The 21,165-nt window shown below is 46.3% G+C and overlaps 1 protein-coding gene across 2 annotated transcripts in view; it reads right to left on the bottom strand.

The window, feature by feature from the left end:
- Window positions 1-21,165, bottom strand: part of TVP23A (trans-golgi network vesicle protein 23 homolog A) — a 512,460-nt gene that overhangs the window by 292,978 nt on the left and 198,317 nt on the right. The window lies entirely within an intron of this gene.

The following is a 21,165-nucleotide window of genomic DNA, read 5'->3' as shown; positions in this document are numbered from 1 at the left end:
CCACTTATTTTCAGACAGGGGTGAGCGCTTAACGTAGATGGCACTCTAATAATTCGTTTTAAAAAGGGAGAGAAAAGCAGAGAATCAAATGAAACAGATCCCAACACTTTTTCACAAACACAACAAGAGAGGAAGGCAAAGTAACACCGTGAATTCAGAGTCAGTAGGCCGGACCAGGTTTAAGAGGATCAAAACGAAATGTGTCCAAGGTCACACGGTTGCAGTGCACCAAAGTCTTGTAACGGTTCAAAAAGGAGTTGGACCAAAGAAAGGGACCAGTTAGAGGGTTAAGGCGGACAGCCCAGTCCAGAAGGTTAAGGGGTTATTATTACCTTATAGCAATCTTTAGAAAGCGAGGCCTGGCGGACACGGTACCTTAAAGTGGTGAGAATACTCCAGCGGGGGCAGTTGTTCCTGGCAGCGGATGCAAGCCGGTGCTTCGTCCGGGGGAAGAGAGGATCTCATCGGGGAGGAAGACAGGAGTCTGTTGCACTGCCAGGGAAGAAACCAGCCGCAGAGTTTCTCAGGTACAAGGAGCGGTCCGTTGGTTCGCTGTCCAGTGGTAAGTGGCTATCCGGCTGCCGGGGTGCTTGGCACGGGCAATTCGACCACAGACCGGTCTGGGGTGCGAAGAGAAGAAGGTAAACTGGTTGTGCCCACCAGTCAGGGGAAGAAGCCTCTCCAGCCGGGAGATCTTCTCTGTCGTCGTGAAGTGGTGAGTCGGTTCCGCAGGGCTCCACCGGTGGTGTCGTCGTGGTAGGTCGGCTCAGCTTCTCCCTCGTCGGATTCTCAGGTCCCGTGGCGACTTCTGAAGTTCCAGTCCCCAAAGCCCTGCTTTTATGCAGCATACCCCCATTCACTCAGCCTAGCTGTCAATCAAACATGCTAAGTGGTGAGCCGGCCGGCTCACCACTTGGGCCAATCACACAAGCGTGCGACTTGAGTTACCAAGGTAACTCAGTCCAGGGTGTCTAAACCCCCTCCCACACCCTTGTGGTACCCAGACAGAGTGGCACCACTTTTGGAGGCTTCTGTGGAGAAGCCAGCCAAAAAGTGGAACAAAGGGTTCGACTTGGGTTGGAGTCACAGAAGCGAACACAAACGCCATTTTAGAATCGAGTCCTGGCAAAAAATACTAACCGGCGAATTAATATTAATTAAATAAACCGGCGGTATGTTCGAGGCTATGAGAATTAAATAATTAAAGTTGGTAGCCTCGAACAATGGGAAAATCCCATAGGGAAATATTTGCGGTCGAATATAAAAAGTAGTATCCACTGCCACCAACCAAAACTCGATCAGGGGGGACGGAGACGTGCCCCCTCGACTAACAGACCTCGGGGCAATCGAATTGCCCCAGCCAGTACGTCCACCATATGATGGTTTGTACTGGTTTCTGTTAATAATTTGGGACTAGTAAAGCCAATGGTGACTTTACATGCCCTGGGAGACAGTAGTCAGTCCCAGGGTATGGAGTCTATGGTGGGGGGTCACTATGACACCCCTGTGTTACTGCACGGAGGGTGCTGTGTAACACATATAGTAAAAACACATGAGACCCTATGGAGTAAAGGACTCCATACCCCATAAAACACAAACAGTCAATGGAACACCATAAATCATGTCCAAGAGTGGGAGAAAAAGAGTCTCACTCTTGGCAGGAGAAAAAAAAAACAAACTCCAGAAATCCAGCAAAGCTGCTGGGGGACTCACTAGGTTAGGAAATTCAGCCTAAAGAGAGAATTCTCCCTAACAGAGGGCAGATGGACAAGTCGAGAAGGTCCGGATACCACATCCTCCTGGCCCATGCCGGAGCAATGAGGATCATCCGGGAACCGAACCTCCGTAACCTCTGCAGCACTTGCAGAATGACGGGGACTGGAGGAAACGCGTACAGCAGTGGGAATGACCACTCCACCACAAACGCGTCTCCTAAGGCTCCTCTTGGAGGAAATTCCCGCAAGCATAACCTTTCACACTTCCAGTTGACACTGGAGATGAAGAGATCCACTTGAGGGGTTCCACAAAGGGCGAAGATCTCCAGGAGAATCTCCTGAGCCAACTCCCACTCGTGAGAGATCGCGCTCTGCCTGCTAGAGCGTCCGCCGTCTCGTTTTCTTCTACGGCCAGATGAACTGCCGAGACCGGAATTTCCTGCTGGATTGCCCAGAACCAGAGCTGCATCGCCTCCCTGCACAGAGGAAGTGACCCTGCCCCCCCCCTTTTTGTCGAGGTAGTGCATGACCACTGTGTTGTCCGTCAGAATCAGGACATTCTTTCCTCGCACAGTCGGCAGAAAAGCCCTCAGGGCAAGCCTGACGGCCCTCAGCTCCAACAGATTGATATGGAGTCTGGACTCCGACGGAGACCAACGACCGCTGACTGTCAACTCGTTGACATGAGCTCCCCATCCCGTGAGGGATGCGTCCGTCACGATCGTCAGCTCCAGCCAGTGTATCCAAAATGGAGCCCCCTTCATCAGATTGCCTTCGACGGCCCACCACAGAAGGTCCTGGGCGACAAAGGGCGGCACCTGAACGGGGTCCGACATCCTGCCGGACGACTGAGACCACTGGAGCTTGAGTGTCCATTGCAAAGATCTCATCCGCAACCTGGCCTCTGGCACCAGAAGAATGCAGGATGCCATGAGGCCGAGCAATCTCAAGAACTCGAACGCAGGGACACTCTGGGCATGTTGGAACTTTTGCACCATTTGCTGAATGTGATGAGCCCTCATCTGGGGAAGAAAACACTGCCCTAGGGACATGTCGAACACTGCTCCGATGTACTGGAGCCGCTGAGTTGGCGTCAAGTGGGACTTCTTTAAGTTGAGGGAGAAGCCCAGCTTGTAGAGGGAGTGGCAGGTGACGGACAGATGATCCAGGACTTGCTCGGGAGAGCGGGCCCTGATCAACCAATCGTCCGGGTAGGGGTAGACGTGAATCCCTCCTTTCCTAAGATGCGCTGCCACCACTACCATGAGCTTGGTGAAGACCCTCGGGGCGGAGGTCAATCCGAACAGCAGGACCCGAAACTGAAAGTGTGAGTCGCCAACCACGAACCTCAGGTACTTCTTGTGCTTTGGATGGATCGGCACATGAAAATAAGCGTCCTTGAGGTCGAGAGACACCAACCAGTCCTGAAGTTGAAGGGCCTGGAGGACTTGAGAAAGAGTAACCATCTTGAACTTCTCCTTCCTGAGTAGTTTGTTCAAACCGCGCAAGTCCATGATGGGTCTCAGTCCCCCGTCTTTCTTCGAAATCAAAAAATAAGGGGAATACCATCCCTTGTTCCTCTCCGCTACAGGCACCAGTTCTATGGCGCCCTTCTCCAGCAGGGATTGAATTTCCTGCGCAAGGAGCGGATCCGGACTCTTCAAAGAGAGGTTCCCTGGTGGATTGTCGTGAGGCCTCTGCCGGAAAGGAAGACAGTAGCCGTGGGCAATGATCTCCAGAACCCACACATCTGAAGTAATGGCACGCCACTCGACAAGATGCTGCGCCAGCCTTCCCCCAACCGGCGAACCATGGGACATGGCCTCATGACTGAGCTGAAGCGGCTGCGGTGTTGCCTGAGGGCAAAGAGGCAACAGCCTGAGCGGCCTTGGCACCTCAAGTACCTTGTTTTCCACCTCTGGCACTCCTACGGTGGCCCCTTTGACTAGCAGCTCCTTTCACTTAACCAAAGCATGAGTAATAACGAAAGGAACCTACCCTCCATTGCTGTCCCCTAGGACGAAAAGGCAGAGGTTGGCGAACTGCAGCGCCCAACGACTTCGCTGCATTTTTTGAGGTCTGCAACCTCTCAAGGCTCTCGTCAGCCTTGCTGCCAAAAAGATGCACACCTTCAAAGGGCATGTTGAGGAGCAAGCCTTGCCCATCAGGAGCAAACCCCGACTTCCGCAACCACGCAAACCTGCGTATTACGGTGCTCGCCACCATGGACCGGCTGACGCAATCTGCCATGTCCAAACCCGACTGAACGACCTCACACATGGCATACTTGCCATCCTGGACCATAGCAAGAAAACCATCCCGGTCGTCCCCTTCGGGAATATGTTCAGCCGCTAAGGAAACACAGTTCCACAGAGCGTGCGTGGATAGTGACAAGGCACATACGGAGTTGGCAGCCTGAAGAGCCATACCCCCAGAAGAAAACACTTTCTTCGCCCAACCATCAAAACGCTTGTCGTCCCTATCAGGAGGGATGGTAGGATACGATGCCTGCTTTGCTGGGGCCATAGCCGCCTGCACCACCAAACTCTCCGGAGTGGTGTGCTTGGTCAAGTAGCAGGGGTCGCTACTGGCTGGGCAGTATTTTCGCGACAAAGACTTGCCCACTGCCGGGAGACTCTCCAGAGCAGTCCAAGCCGCCGCCACCCTCCTCTGTAGAGTCATATGAAACGGCAGTACCGGGTCAGTTGGTGGACCTTGGTCGAGGATATCCGTGAGATCATCCTGAAGAAAATCCCCTGGGGGAGCAGACCACCCCAAGTACTCTGTGACCCTTGACATAAGGTGCCGGTACAAGGAGTCGGCATGGGTGCCTGGCTCAGGCCTACAAAACTCCACCTCCGGAGAGGTGTCCAGACCACTGGTGTCGTGCAGTGACTGACGCAGTTCCTCAATCTGAATATATCCCGAGAGAATCTCATCTGGCACCGTATCAGGAACCATGCCATCATCAGAGCCCTCATCCACCTCCGAAATGTAATCGAGATGGTGGAAAGTGGGCACAGAATGGGGAACAAAGCCATGCTTGGCCTTGGCCAGAGCCTTTCTAGGGGGTTGCACCGTACCCTGGGGAACCCCCATCGAAATAGCCTCAAAAGGCGTTGAGTGAATCGGCGTCTATGCCGAACGCAGCGCCGACAGCATCGACGGCGTTGCCACAGGCCTCGAGGGCAGAGCCACAAGCGCGTCCTTCGACAGCCTGGGCGCCGATGGCGTCGACGACTTCCTCGGAGGCGGAGCCTCGAGAGAGTCCCTCGATGACCTCCGCGCCACAGGTGTTGACGTCTTCTTTGAAGACATCACAGGTGCACACGGTCTCGAGTGCGTCGAGGACCGGGAGCTGGAACGGTCATGACTAGAACGATTCCCCTTGTCAGAGCGTGACCTTTCCCACGAATCGTGCCGACCACCCGAGCCCGAAGGCTGACGAACGGTGTCTCTAGTACAGTCACGCCCGACCCCACTCGGAGGTGCGGACGGACCGGTGCCCTGTGATTCAAGAATCGCCAGCATTTTCTCACCGAAGGAAGCCCATTCCTCCGGAGTCGCTGTCACGACCCTCATCCCGAAGCCCCCCTGGCCTACCTATGAGCCAGGGGGAGCCTTGACCCCAGTCCCCACTAAATCCAAACCTAGGCCTTCTGCGCCAGGCTCATACTTAATAATGAGTTTGTGCTTGGGAACTACTTTTTGTTACTGTCATTCAATGTGGAAGCATCCACTGAATCAGGCTTCTTGGAACCTGGCTTGCAGAAGGATGGCTTGGGTGTGGTACCTTGGAACTCTTTTACCAGGACTTCTTTCTTGAAACTATTTAAACCACACCCGACTGGACTGACACGCTTCGTGTTAGTTTGCAATTCAGCAACGTAACGCTCACCGTGTTCAGCTTCAGCCACGAACCTCTGAGGAACAGCATCTGCAGAAAAAGAAAGAAGACATCGTTAGAAAAGGTTGCAGCTTACCTGAATTTCATCATTAGCGGTCCGACCAGTATCCTGGAACCAGCGCTCCTTCGAATCGACGGACCTGCAGAAAGGGAGAGACAAAGCATTAGACATTTTGCACAATTAACGAACTCCGCCAAAAGGCTTACCTTGCCACTCGCACTTCAACCAGCAACACCTCTGGCATTCTACAATCCGGCGGAGCACCGCGATCTGTGAAGATAAAAGATAACAGGTTAGCAAAGGCAAGGCACCTTAGCGCTGCCTAAAGCGCCTGCTCGCCGCGTCAAGGCGCTCCAAAAAACGCTAATACTTACCAGCGAACCCCAAATCCAATCTTCGCCACGAATTAGACTTCCACATACCTAAGGAAGAGAAAAAGACATTGTTAATTCCAGAAGGCATGTTAGGACAGCAAAACACCATAGCAATAAGACCTACCTGAAAGACTCACATCGGGCCGGCATCAGTGAAGTAACTCGACCGCCATTGCCGGCAAAGCACTACGCGTCCCTGCCGAGACAGCAGGACGGAGAACCCGCCAACATGAAGAACAAGATGAGAGGAAGCCCAGAGGGGCCGCAGACATACCGGGTGGTGGGAGGCTGTTAATCCCAGTTGCTCGATCCTAAACATCGTTTACCTGTATTTCTGGCAGGATTCTTGCGCTGGTCACTACTAGGCATCGCAGGGAGGGATATCTGGACCCCGATTGCTGGGTGGCGCCCCCGTGGAACCAGGTGAGCGTAACAGTCGCATGCTTGGTGGGATAAACCACCCGCCGACGGGTTGAGTCCTCGGACGAGGACGGAGAAGGCGACAGATGACGGCGCTTCTGGGAGTGCCTCTAAGAGGCAGAGGAGTGGCGGGACCCACTCCGGGACCGAGACCCACTAGACTTACGACGACGATGCGGAGAGTCGCCCCTCGAATCGTCGGTCGAAAGCCCAGTGGACCTCGACTTCTGGGGCTTGGACACCTTACCGACCGACAGTTTCTTCTTGCGTTCCCGCAAGGCTTTGGACGTAAGCAACTGGCAGTCGACACAATCATCCGTGTCGTGGGCCTCCCCGAGGCACCAGAGGCAGGCGTTGTGCGAGTCCGTCACCGACATCTTGGACCCGCAGTCCCCGCATTTCTTGAAGCCCGGACACGGGGTGGAAGAAGAGGAAGACATTTTGAAAAACTTCTTACAAACGAACAGGTTTGAAGAACCGAAAGAACAGAAACTCCAAGAGTCGAGGCGCGCCGAGATCTCCGAAGCGAACACGTTCGCGGAAAAAACGGAACTGAGGCTACAGTCATCGTGTGTCCTACTTATAACATCCGGTGACGTCGGCCGTCGGAGGAGGCGCCCGAGGGCGGCGTATCGACGTCATCGATGCAGGACGCAGAAAGATTTTCCGAAGCAGCACAGCTGTGGTGATTACTGTCATAGATATGGAATACGTCGGAGGACCCAATCCCCTCCAATACACCTTTCATTATTTCTCTAAGGTCTGGCCATCTGATCTCTCCTGTGTATATTTAAATGTTGAAATCACAAAAACCTAGCCAATTACATAGTAAAGCAAACATGAATTGTATTGTGCGTTTTGAGGTTTGATAGCAGAATTGTCATTTGATGTTTAATGAGTCCTCCTTTTCTGGAGCTATTACTACCTAATAGTATGCCAATGTTATGATACAACAGTGCAGAGAGGCAAGGACTCCATGCTAAATTCTATATCTAATCTAATGGTCAAATGGTTATTTATATAGAGCTTTTGGCCAAGGGCTGTACATAGAACATATTTATCAAAATGATCACCAAACCAAAGTCGGTACTCCTTTATCGACCTCGAAAGGCTGAAAGGCTGAGTTGGACTTGCTGGGATTCGAGCCTGCAACCTACAGATCACGCACAGATTGCAGCAATGAGTGCTCAACCGGCTGAGCGATCTTATTGGCTAACATCCTTCAGAGGTTAGCTAACTGAGTATAGACTGAGGTATAATAATCACAGTACCTAGATGCTGGACAAACCATTTATGAAGCACTACATGAAGTTAAATACCTATCTGGATTATCACAGGGACAGGTTTTGCTGAGTTTCTATTTCAATTACAAATGTAACTTTCATTGGTTTGTTTTTGAACAGCGCTTGCACTTCCTGAAGAGTCAGGTTTTGGATGTTTTAATTGTAGTCTTGAAGATTTGAGAGGATAGAACACCTGTGTTTGTTGTAATGACAATCACTCACCCTTGAGCAAAGACTCTGCTGCCACTGACCATTTATAGTAATGTACCCCATTGACTGCAAGGTTAAATGGATGTAATCTAGACTGTGCATAGTCATCATTTTACACACTTAAAATTAGAGTGTAAATTAAATGATCAGTGTAACAATGATCTGCCTCCGCATGATTATGCACACAGCACCAGATCTCTGAAAAATAGAATTGTGCAATACTGGTTTGCTTTCACTGGAAAAAGCATAATTTGTTACAAAATATTAATTCTCAATTGCAACTTATTTTCTATCTAATTAATTATGCAATCCTAAAATTCTAGGAAATTATGCACAGTGCTTCTAAAGCTGAATGTAAAAAAAACATTCCTTTTATCAGTGTGCAGTTTTTTTTTTTGAAAGGCTTCAGAGAAATACATTCTGTTTCAGAGGTGGCTTGAAATGACATCAATGTAGATAAAAATCAAAAGAAGCGTCCTAGTTTTTATCATGTAACCTGACCTTTGCACTGCCCTCTGCCCTAAACCTGTGTGTAAATATACCCAGGAAAATAATAAAGCAGTCGTATTTGCAAGATTTTCATGCGCAAAAAGGCCTCGTACCCACCTTATCTGGAGGCCTTCTTGCACAATCCCACCACATGTGCCAAAATGTACCCAATTTTGCTCAATTTCTCCAACACTTATTGTTATTATTATGGTATTTATTGGGCACAGACCTGGCTTTGAGACGCAACGGAGCACTTTACAGAGGTATACAACACTGCGGTCTGACACTGTTATACATTTTGGCCATTCCGATTCGAGGGAACTACGTTGGTGTAGGAGCATAAAACTATGCAGTGTGTACTGATTTAAGAGGGAACCCTGTGTCGCCACTCTGCAGAGTACTGACCACAACCCCTCAGAAAAGGAGAACCCAAGTCTTCCTCCCATCATCTTTTGGCTGGAACATATCTCGGAGCCCTCACTTCCAGAAGCATTTTATATATTCTAGATGAACTTCCTTTTGCCCACTTGTTGGTCTAACATTCTCCGGTATGCTGTCAACCTCCATTTCACTAAATGTTTCCATTTCCTGCCTGAAAGAGCTCACTTCAAATGTAAATATGAAAACACTGACAGTCCTTCAAGCCCTAAACTCTTCTCCAGACCCTGAATATCAATACAAGTTCCATGGTGCCAAAGCTAACAGACTGTAGGCCAACCTCGAACCAGCATTGAAACGGAGCCAGATTATTACATTCTGCAATAAAGTAGGCGGGAGGCGGGGGGGAGGCGGCAGGGGGGACAGATGCAAATATCAGTGGATGGTCAAGTAGGATTTGCTCTACTTAATCACCTATCCCTCCAAATCTGCAAAACTATCCCAACCTTGTATGTTCTTTGATGATCCACGGTATGGCACTCAGAGGGACCCACAGCCATCCTCCAGCTGCAACGTGGCATAATACATGGTTTTCTATCATGACCCATTGATTTCTGTGAGTATTCCATAGGTAGTCCACCACTGCGTGTATTTAGGCAGCACTAAAATAACCCTCTACATCCAGATTCCTTTGACCCCTACCTCTTCCTTATCTCTGGGACTGCCCACTCTGAGGATACCCATTCAGCTCCTCTGTCTTTCGTTTAAGTGTCACAGGTGCCTCTGCTTCAAGGGGATGAGGGACCAACACCTCCTATGCAGCTCCAACTCCTCGTGGCTGTGCCTACTGTACAGGCCTCCAGCCACCCCTCATGTTCGGTCTCGCACCAGTACCAATACTGTGCATCTAAGCGTCATCGGCTTCAGCACCCCTTCTCTTGTGAAGGGGTTGGAGAGGAGTTTGGCCTCAACATTACGAGAGGGGATGAGGGGAGGCACTACCTTGTGGTTGATGGTCGCTCCTAATTGGCTTTCTGCCGTTCTGCCCCAGAGGATCCTATATTTTAAAAGCCACTTTTCCTTTGTCTCAGTAGTGGCAATCTTCCATGATGACTGCGCAGGGGAAAATCGGGGCTTCTTTTGACAAACCCTAGCTTGTTAACTTTGACAAAAGGCCACCAATATTGATGGTCCCCTGCTTACTACATTTTAGCAAACCATGCCTCTACTTTATTCAGGAAGCTTTGCCTTTTTTTCCCCACGTTTCCCGCAAGATATTCTATTCCCAATCCACTTACTTCACCCTTCCAAACCAAGTGCGGCACACCATCGTTTTTGTTTCATCCTTCTCAATAATACAAATGGAACCATATCAATGGTGTCATAGAGGGAATTATATAGAGCCAATAACTATCCACCTCCTTTTCTCAAACAATATTCCCGCACCCATGAACTGCATCAATTGTGTGGTTAAAGCGTTGTATCTCCACCTTGGTTTCAGAGTGGTACAAAAATATACTGCAAAATGTACTACACCAGTTTTGTTTAGATATGAGACCTTCTCCTTAGAGATATGAGACCTTCTCCTTAGAGCATGGGTCGCAAACTTTGGCTCTGCAGATGTTTTGCTCTACAAATCCCATTAGCTCTAAGCAGCATACTGAGGCATCAATGGTGAGGTATCCTGGGAGTGTAATCCTAAACATCTGGAGACCCGCAGGTTGCTGACCTCTGCCTTAGAAAGCAACTGTATACCATTATAAACATTTTTTGTGGGTAGGCTTCCTTCCGAAAGTAAAATACCTCTTCCAAAAACTCTACATCTGCTTTGGTATTTCCCCCTGCTTCACCACTTTGACTTTTACCCTCTTGGAGAACAGGTTCATGGGAACTAACATTTCGTATGACCCCTTCTCCCATCCAAGGGGCACACTGTATGCAACAACATATTCTCATGGCAGCTCAGGAAGCCCCAATAGTCTCAAAGGATGCATTTCCACAGTAATCATCTGATAACTGCCCTGGCATTGTTGACAAGTCTATCAGCTCGTCAATATCTCGATCCCCTCACAGTCATCAATAATCATCCCACAACCTCACTTTTCGTTTTATTTATGCCTAAATGACCACCATGGCATAACTGCAAAATTCTACCACTTACATTAGAAACCAATCTGGTCACCAGCAAGGACCCTAGTTCCCTCGCTGACTACTACCATAAATGCCTCACGCTTACTATTGATAAAGTAGCACCAATAACTACTAAAACATGGCATGCTGACAAACAGATGCATTTCTGGTTCGATGAAGAATTAGTTTTGCTAAGAAGAACCAAACGTTCTCTTGAAAACGCCCACAATAAACATCATCCCTTTGACACTGCCAACGTCTTCAAGGATGCCAACAAAATCTATAAAACAGCTATCATCACCCACAAAGCCAATGCCTACAACACTTGCATCAGCAATGCTGCATCAGACTCTCAAGAACTCTCCTCTATCCTTAGAGAATTAGAAAACCCCACCCTAGCAACAACACTGGCCAACTCCAGCAAAGAATGGTGCACCACTATTCAAGATGCCTTAGCTGCCAAAATTGCTCTGCTACAAAACAAAATAACTGCTAAAAGAATGGTCTTAGATACAAATGCGCTAACCACTAACCCCAGCACCACCCCCACCGAACATACCAACGCTATATTCCACTTTGCCCCAGTTACCCAAGAACTAGTACTTGACACCATCTCTAAGTTAAAAGCTTCCAAATGCAAAGGGGTTAACGTCCCAGCCAAATTAATCAAAGCATGTGCTTCCACCCTCACCCCCACTATTACCAATTTTGTCAATGCCTCGTTCAACACTAACTCAGTCCCAGCCAGCATCAAAGGAAAAAACCTACATTGGACGCCACAGTGCCTACCAATTATCGGCCAATAACAACAGCCCCATGTTTACTTAAAATTATTGACAAAATTGCATATACAGAAATCCAAGCCCACCTCGAACAAAACCAGCTCCTTGGAACGAGACAATCCGGTTTCAGACCAAATCATAGCACGGAAACAGCCCTTCTGGATCTTAAAATCCAGATGGACACTATCAGAGATTCAGGGAAACGTTGCATACTATTGCTGTTAGACCTATCTGCAGCATTTGACCTCATGGATGGCACCAAACATAGAATGCATCATTCTTTTAAAGCCAATAGCCACTGACACCAAGTTCGTAAGGTATTCTCTTGAAGCTATATTTACCATATGGCATGATGAATGTCCTGATATCACGACATTGAGGCGCCAACCTGAACAGATGGGAACTTTACTTTTCCAGTCAAACTTGGTCTCCCCAATGTTTGGAAGAGGAAGCCTGTCAATAACCACGTTTCTATGAACAGTTCTTGGTTACCCTGGGAACTCTTGGATCCTGCATAATATTCAACAAATTTTTTTGGAACCATCCCAAAAGCCATCCCCTACACCTAGACACATACACCTCCAATCGCACATTGCAAGCTTCAAATTTCAACATGGCATTAAATTCTATAATAATCTATATACATGCACAGCCATAATCTTTGCAGCACATTTCTGAGTCCCTAAGATGTACACCCAAACCTTCAAAGACATTGACCCATGTGCGTCTATGATGGTGTAGTCAGAGCCAGAATCAATGTTCATGTTGATTGGATGACCAGTAATGCACAGCAACGCATTGGGGCTTACCCTCCTTTGATTTCTTCATTCCTACTTCACTCACCAAAAATACAAATGTATCCTAGTAACAATACACATCATCTGGCATAGTTCGCTCTCTTCCCACAATTCCTACACACACGGCACTGGCAAAATGAAAGCTCTTTTCACATAAAAAACAGGCGTCCTTCCGGCAACACTGCATGAACTGTCCAACCATCCACCTGGTCACATATTCTATTTTGTCAACACAATTTTAGCCTCCCCCCTTGCATTCATCACTCACCTCAGAAATCCTTTTCCCCCAGGCAGCGATTCCTTCTCATCATTGCCATTTATCCTCGCATTCTCTGAACTTTATATAGTTCCATTCTCTTAGCATTGCAAATTACCTCATCTATTGGGGGACCGCCCTTGCTCCAGATTTCTACACACATTTATTCGGCTCCTAATTGTAAGCTTAAATTGATATATATATCATACTAGTGTGTAAAATTACATGTGTTTGCTTGTTCCTTCAAACACGTAACATTTTCAATTGACGACTCTCCATTTTGCTCATTATTTCCAAAAAATAATGAATAGTATTAATCTTTTACTCATAGTGCAAGTATATTATTTTTAAAAATACCCTCATAATGACTCAATTGTTCACCAGCTCCACCTTCTTTGCCACAGGCCTCCACTGCTCCTTCACCTAGGTCAGGGGTCATTGTTAAAAAACAGAGACCTTCAAAGCCTAATGAATGTGTTAAAAATCTTTTTTCGCTCCACACTGAATGGTACACCATGTACCATGTTGGGACGGCCCAGGAAAGTCCCAAATTACCAAGAAGGCTTAGAGTCAATCCAAACCGGACTCATAAATGTAGTAGACAAAGTGCAAGGTGAAATCTAGCTCAATTGTCATCCAAATAAAGCAGGGACGGCATACACGCATTAGAATCTTACCACTCTATGCAGGTCCATTACAAACAACGATTTAAGTAGTACATCTTCATCATAAATGAAGTCATCACATATTATCGGTTTACAAAAACCCACGGGGAACAGGGATTGGTTAGTGGTGACGGCTACATATACACTCTATAGGGTTCAAACATTTCATTGGGTTATACTTGTCTGATGGATCCTTCTGAGACCACCCCTATATTGATAAAGGTTAAATTAGGTAATCTGAGGGTTTTGATAGGTTGGCTCCTTGCTAACCAACCTTGGACGATTGACAGGTTTTCAAGACATAAGCCAGACAGATAGTGAGGGAGATTCATTAAAGAAGTTACCATCCCTCATTCCAAGGCCATGAGACCAGGCAATCTCTTTGTATTTGACCTTGTGTGGTGCCTCGTGTCTGTGTGTATGTGCAGGGAGTACAGCAGGTGTCTTGTATTTGTTTCTATTGATAGGCAGTGGTCTTCAATTATGGATCACGTGTGATGGAACCGTGTATGAAATGGAATTATCTCCTATTTATCAGGGATTTTAGCTATTATGAATGTGTGTGCTGTGTTTTTCTGTTGCCAACGGGGACACTCTTGAGTTATTCTTCATGGTGTCTTTTGGCTTGCTGCGTTACTGCACCTGGCCTTCAAAGGCTGGTTGTGCTCTTATAACTTTGAATAAATCTGGGAGTATTCAGCTGAAGCCCTCAGAATTACCATCTTGTGCCTTTGTTGTTCTTCTCCGACCCTACCTTATTTTCTCGTAACCTTGGCACCAATTGCCAACTTCTGTTTGAGCTCTGCATGTCTATGTATTTTTGTGGATTCAGCGTTTTGAGTTCTCGCGAGGTCTTGAGGCCTTTTGTTTAATTAAAAGCATGCTGCAGCATCGATTTTAAAGAAGGTGGCTGCGCAATTACACTCTTGGTATTATGTTAGTGAGCTATATTTGCGTATTGTTTGTTTCATTCACCATATACATTAGGCATGTTAGTATTCTTCATGTCTTTTGGATGCTATGTTAATATTCTTAGTGTATAAAAGCATAATTTACCTAATGTATATGTTCTTAATGTTAAGTGCACATTTGCCTCATGTCTAATGCATGCACATGTATTGTTACAAGAGTAGCTTAACTGATTTTGCCATCTTCAACTTAAATTGTCTCCATGTCTCACATGCTCACTCGGACTACAGGTCATATAGTAGCACTCCACATTGGAATCACAATATACCCAGTGCTCTCTGTAATTGAAGGAGCTATATGGCTCTCCATTGATTGGGTACAAGGGAAGTCATCCGTTTGCAAATACTCATGCCCTTGAGTATGCAAATGTATTATTATTTTCATTCCTAATGGCCACAAGTACTTTGAATGCATTAGCCAACCAGGAGGGTGTCCATGAGAACAGGTAATTGAACCAGTCATCGGTGTCCAGCCAAATGGTCGAAAATAAAAGATCGAATGACCATTTGATCGACAGTCAAATGGTTGGAAAAAAAAGGGTCACATTTTTTATTTATTTATATTTTTTTTAGTTTTGGTTGGTTAAAAAATATTTTTAATACAGAAAACGGGGGTTGGGAGGGAACCCCCCCATAAAAAAAAAAAAGAAAATCGACCATTTCTTTCGACCATTTGACTGTCGATCAAATGGCATTCGATCCTTTGGTTTTCGACCAAATGGCTGGTAACCCCAGTCATCCACAATGTACTCAACCATTTTTATGTGGAGTTCTGGCAAAGCTGTTAATGCCTCTGTGAGAGTCCTTTTATTCCTTCTAAGTGCTAAGTTCTTTCTAAGTGCTAAAAGCGAATAACTAATGTTATTGAACAATGGCATTCTTCCCAACAGGAGAGACTCTTCTTTGGTTTTCTATAGAGCAACTATTCACAAGAAAAACGGTGCTGAATCTGAAAGGAAATGTTTTTCTAAAACAAAGTAAGTTTAATTGAATAACAACACTGAGACAGATGTTCCAGATTCCTAGAAAATGATAGGTTTTCACAAAGAATGATAAAACCAAGAAGAGAATAGCTCTGGAACATTTGCTGTTTCTTCTTTTACTTTGAACGGGTCAAGCTTTATTTTTATGCAAGCGTCCTTAAGGGAGGTTGTGGCAATAGTTCTTGTGGGTAAAGAAAGACTCAATGCAGTTTTTATTCTTGTTGCCAACTGGCTCTAGTCATCAACCTTTTTTGGGGTTTGCGCACCTCTTCTTCACTTTCAGGCTCAGTAATTGCATACAGGGGTGGAGGGTCTCTCCTCTGTAGGGTTTGACGTCACTGAGGTGGAGCCAGGTGCGCCTTCCTTTGACTTTCATGGTAAATAGTGTAACAACCTTCCTGATACACAGATTCTGGAAGCGTGGTGTGTGCCACTTCCTTGTAGAATTCCTACAGGACTATCACCTAGATGCACTAACAATGGTTTTAAGAAAATCAGTGTTCACTGGTTCTTTATCTTCATCTGTGTTCTTTAAATCCCCCTGCCGCATTTGAACAGGCCGAGATTGCGTCATAGCGGTCATTTAAACGTGCACTTCCTTCCCTAACACAATAGCAGCATTCTCTGCGTCAGTATGAGCCCTAATGAGAGGAGCGATGGGCGTATGGATTCAGCGTCCTGTCACCAGGAGTAACAGTGGAGTAAGGTGATGTCAGAGTCTGGCTGATTACATAAGGAAAATAGGGCTAAAGGGAGGCAATGTAAGAACCCCTTTTTCAAAGTCTCTTTTAGCTCAGCAATTCTTTATTTCAGGAGGTCGTTGAGGCGCTCACAAACGCTGCTTGCTTGTGGGTGGTAAGCGGATGAGAATGTATGCTTTATACACAAAAGGTTAGTGATGTTTTTCGAACACCTCATTTACAAAGTGCAGTACGTTGTCGGAACGTAGCACATCGCACACTCCCAGTAGTTCAAGTGGGCAGGAGTGGTGCTCCTCAACTTTTTTTAATTGCATTTTAACATTCCTATACTTTTATTTGAAAAAGAAGCCATTCCGGAATAGTTTTGTTTTCAAATAAAAAAAAACGTAGAAAGAAGTTGAAACGTACAAAGTTCACTGCACTGAACATTCCCTTAAAAAGCAGGCACATTGGTTTGGGCGTTTTGTATTGCGCATGGAAGGGGGCTTGGCGATGGGGTTTGTGGGGAGAGGTGGCAGGCCAGCATGCACATCGTTCCACTTCTTTTCGTACAAATACTACGACTACTACACACTCCCTACCTTGGAAATAGCTCACAAATGAGAAACTCCTCCGAGATCAGTGCTGCAAGACACTCTCTCGATGTATGTGCAGGTTAGTGGAGCTGCTCTAAAGCTTGTTGGGATGCACGTTCAAATCCCAGCCCCTCCCAAACGATTTTGACTGCAGAAAATATACTAATACATGGGAACGAAACATGAGCAGGTACTGGAGGTAGACGGGGATCATGTGGGGTCGAAGGCGAGTAGTGCAAGGTGTATCGATTGTAAAAACAGCCTTATAGAGTATTAGATATACTGTGCACGTACATCACACATTGTACATGTGCCCGTCCAATGATGAGAAACCTAAAAGTCACACTTTATATTAAGTTAGGCCTGGGTCCTTGCAGGCTGTGTTGAGAACAAAAAACAACAAGGCCTTGTGCTCAAATAGTTCACCCCCACCCCAGGCAAGGTAGGAAACACGAACACAAATGTATCTTGTTGGAGCGTTGCAAAATTAGAAATGAATATGAACGGCCTAAGATGAGTAAGGCTGTGACCGGTCGTGAAGGACAAATCCATGGGAGCCAGGCCAGAGATCATGAGCAGCCAAAGCACAAGTTCAGATTTAGGACACTGGCGCCCCACAGGATAATTGTCATCCCATTTGAACTACCAGATGCCTGTGAGCAAGCCATCTAAATCCATCACAAATTAGATTGATTAGTGGCACCTGCAGGAGAACTAGGCCTGCCCCTTGGGAGGAGTAGCTGAAAAGGGAGAGCAAAGGACAACTGGGCTCATGATTTGTACCAGGAAGAGCAAAGTGTGATGCAAGATTGCAACAGGGAGGCATGGTGGGGGCGCCTGTGTTTCTGGGATGAGAAAAGAGTTGGTTTATTCGAGAGGACTAGACTGACCTCGAAGTTATCCACTGAGTTCATGTTGATGACCAGGTGAACATCACGTGATTAGGCCTTAGGACAGGATAGTGATTCCAGTAACTTAACCAATCACCTAACAGCAACCCAAGGTGACGAGACCGAAACCCACGTGTGAAGAAGTTGGAGTCAAAGATGATGCAGCCAATGAAATGGGGTTCATATGTAATTAGTAGTATGTATATAGGCGGCAGCCAATGAGGGTGGGGATGAACACTGTATCGTGTGGATCACAGATGACGATTTTCGTAGTTATAATGTGCTGTTTCCTTTGAAGAAGAGAATGAGCTCTGTGGCAGTGGACTTATAATAAATACCCTGTTGCCATTTGCTTTTTGAATACAATACAGCTCTTGCTCTTCTTACAAAAGGGTGCACCAAGCCTTTTCCCTAGAGGGTTACTCTAAGTGGCCGTAGGGGCATCACAGGTTTCCAGATGTTGTCCTGCCACCACATTGCATCTGTGGGGGTCAATGAGAACCCCCTTTTCCATAGCTCCTGCTCTTCTTGCGGTGCCTTCCCCTGTAATTCGATAATTTGTGCAATGGGCAACGTATCAAAGCCTCCCTTCATCACCATGTTGCGTGCACATGTTTATTTGTTCGGTTCAGTCTCAACACGTGTATTGAGTTTCAGTCTCAGTGCAGTTGTAATGTCAGATATTTCTAAGAAAAGTATGCTGCTCTTTTTTTGCTTCTAGTTCAGCAGCTTTGTTGCAGTGAGAAATCAAGTCCGCACCTTGTGTACGCTGCGCATTTCACCACAGCATTTGCTGATGGACGCGCAAGTGCTTCTATGAGGCTGTCTAACAATGGTGCATGCTACACTGGTGTGCCAGCTGCGTGCAGGAAGCCCCTCCTTTTCCAACATGACAGTCCTGCTTGTACTATTGACGTCGCAGAATTGGAGTACACCATTACTGCCTCATCTTCATGCACCAATATCGAGGTTACAAACTCTGCCACTTGTGCTGGCAATATCGCACTTGTCACTGTCTCAAAGCCTTCACCACTGCTATGCCACTGTGTCTTTCACCCGTGCTCTGGTCTATTGATAATGAGCCGTCAATGAAGAGAATCATCTTCCCTCCTAGGGCATTTTCTTTAACATGGGGTATCTCATCATGATATTATAATTGTTTTTTTATAGTGCACTTTATACCAGAGAGGTTTCTACGCACGAGACCGGGATTAGAATCTGTGATGCTAGACGTTGTCTTGCTCCGAGACAAACGTGTTGCCCCTGAGCTATCCTCCCGGCCCAGTAGTGGAAGTAGTGCAATTGTGCATGTAGTCTCCCTCCTTTCCTGGTTCTGCTATGAATCTGGCTGGGTTCATCACTCGATACCTGACAATTTATATCAATGGATTTTATATAATTATCTCCTAGGCTGATGCTCTCCGCGTAGTTAATGTACTTTTGGGCTTTTCAGGAATGGTTAATAAAGCATGCTCAATGAATAAAGTGAGTGGACAGCCCATTGATATGCTGGCTGACTACTCCGTTGCAAAGACTGCTGCAGCCAATGCTTTTTCACATCGGCAATGTCCTCTCATTACTGGCTAAAATGCGAATGGTTTGTGTCCAGAGGTAGTTTTCTGTACGAGGACAGCAGTCATCACTATTGGGAAAAGAAAAATAATTCTTCATTGTAATCAGGGATCCCTAATACTGTAGCTGTGCCAATTGCTAGCATAAGCTCATCAAAGGCATCGATCATTTCACATGTCCAGTCTAAATCACTGTTGTCCTTCTGTGCTTTCTTGAGTCATTTTAAGAGTGGCCTGACATATGTGCTGTTTGATGAATCTGATGAAATCATCCCTTTTTACCAAGGGGTAGCAACAACCCATGTGGCAAGGGGATGGCAGCCACTACCTGATCCTGGCCCTGGGAGCGGCTATATGAGGGAGGACCATATGGGTGGAGGCAATCCTTGGGGGGATGTGATGACATTGGAGAAAGTCACATAACCCTCATTCCGTTTTAGGGACGTTCCCTCCATTCCTCATGCCCTGATGGCATATGATAATACCCTCCCTCAACCACTTGTCAAGCTTACTTTAGGTATTCCCCAACATCACACAAGGAACAGTATGCCAACAACTGAGACCAGGAAGAGGCAGGGAAAAGTAATGATTACTCTGAGTGGGGTCCAACATCAGCTTCTTCAACATCATACAAGGAACAACGTAACAATAACTGAGACGAGAACAAGGGACAGAGCAATGAAGATGACTAAGACCAGTAAACCAACACAGCGGTCTAGTCCTTGGAAGTTATTCAACCATCCAGGGAAGTTTAAATCTGCCACAGTTGACAGACGCTGCAGAGGCTGAGTTCTACCACAGCCTGTGCGGACACCATTCAGAACGCCGAGGGTAAACACATGGTGTGAAGCATTGTGAAAGTGAATACAGAGAAGACGTGTACCGGAGTGGTGGAAGTCCTATGCCTGAGAGTGTGAGGTAGCAGGAATCGCACAAGGTTAAGAAGGACACAGCGAAGCACAAGGGTCGAGAAGCCAGCATTGCACATATATCATTTTGTGGATAAAAAGTAAAGTAACTGCTTGCAAGTCCTGGCAGGAGAGTATACAAGGCAAAACCAAGTGTATGCAAAGAAAGTACAAGCAAAGTATTTGAAAGACTGTATTTGAAAGGCTTATAGAAGTCCTGACAGGAGGGCATATGTGAGGAGTCAGAAATGTGAGACTGACACACAGGTACAGTTTTCTCAAAGTTCACCATTTATTAAAAGAAGAAGGGGTGGAAAAACAACGCCTATCTTTGCCTATCCTAACGAGGATGTCCCTACCTAGAGAACTAAACTATAGAAAGAAGACCTAATGTACAAAAGGTTACTGACCCTCACACTAATACATACAGCAAAACGAGCAAGGAATGTTTGGCTATCTTTTTAGTTTCACACAAAACAGAATGAAAGTTCCAACTTAAAGAGTTGATCAAGTACTCCTTGTAACCAGGGTTGAACTCACTTCCCCTGGCTCACTTCAGAAATAGCCTCAACAAAGTTCAAATTCAACCAAGTTAGATTCAGTGCAAAACAAAATGTGTTTTCTTTCAACTGCGTCCTTCCACTGAATGATGCAAATATCTCTTTCACAAATTCTTGTTAAAAAATCAAACACCCGTTATACTTCACAGTATCCTTCCTGATAGGCAAAATGTCTCTCCCACAAAATACAAGTTCATAAACCAAGGCAATTACTTTATTTAAAGTTCAAGGCAATTCTTGGCACATCATACTTATTCTTCAGTTGAAATACTTTTGTCAGGATAGCACAACAACTGCCTTTGGCTTCTCCGATCAGCAATCTCTGGGGTTTGGACTGCCTCTGCTACTGCTTCCACACCTGCCTTCAGGTACAACTCAATGTGGGATTTAAATGTCCCGCTCAAGTGCCTCAAACTACAACAACTAGACCGTTCATTATGCTCAATGGGACCTTTGATCTTCATTGCCTCCGAGTCTCTCTTCCTCGTTCCAGTACCATATGCATTATGGGCCTTGTAATTCATAGTGGCATGAATCCTTTGACATTTAATTGGTTGTGAGTATTTGGTGAACTGAGAATTTTTAGTCAGGGAATGTTATAG

Source organism: Ambystoma mexicanum, chromosome 2q (assembly GCF_040938575.1).
Source record: "Ambystoma mexicanum isolate Mex_15411 chromosome 2q, UKY_AmexF1_1, whole genome shotgun sequence".
NCBI classification, from domain to species: domain Eukaryota; kingdom Metazoa; phylum Chordata; class Amphibia; order Caudata; family Ambystomatidae; genus Ambystoma; species Ambystoma mexicanum.
The sequence above is the reverse complement of the archived record's forward strand: the minus strand, read 5'-3'. Positions and strand labels throughout refer to the sequence as shown.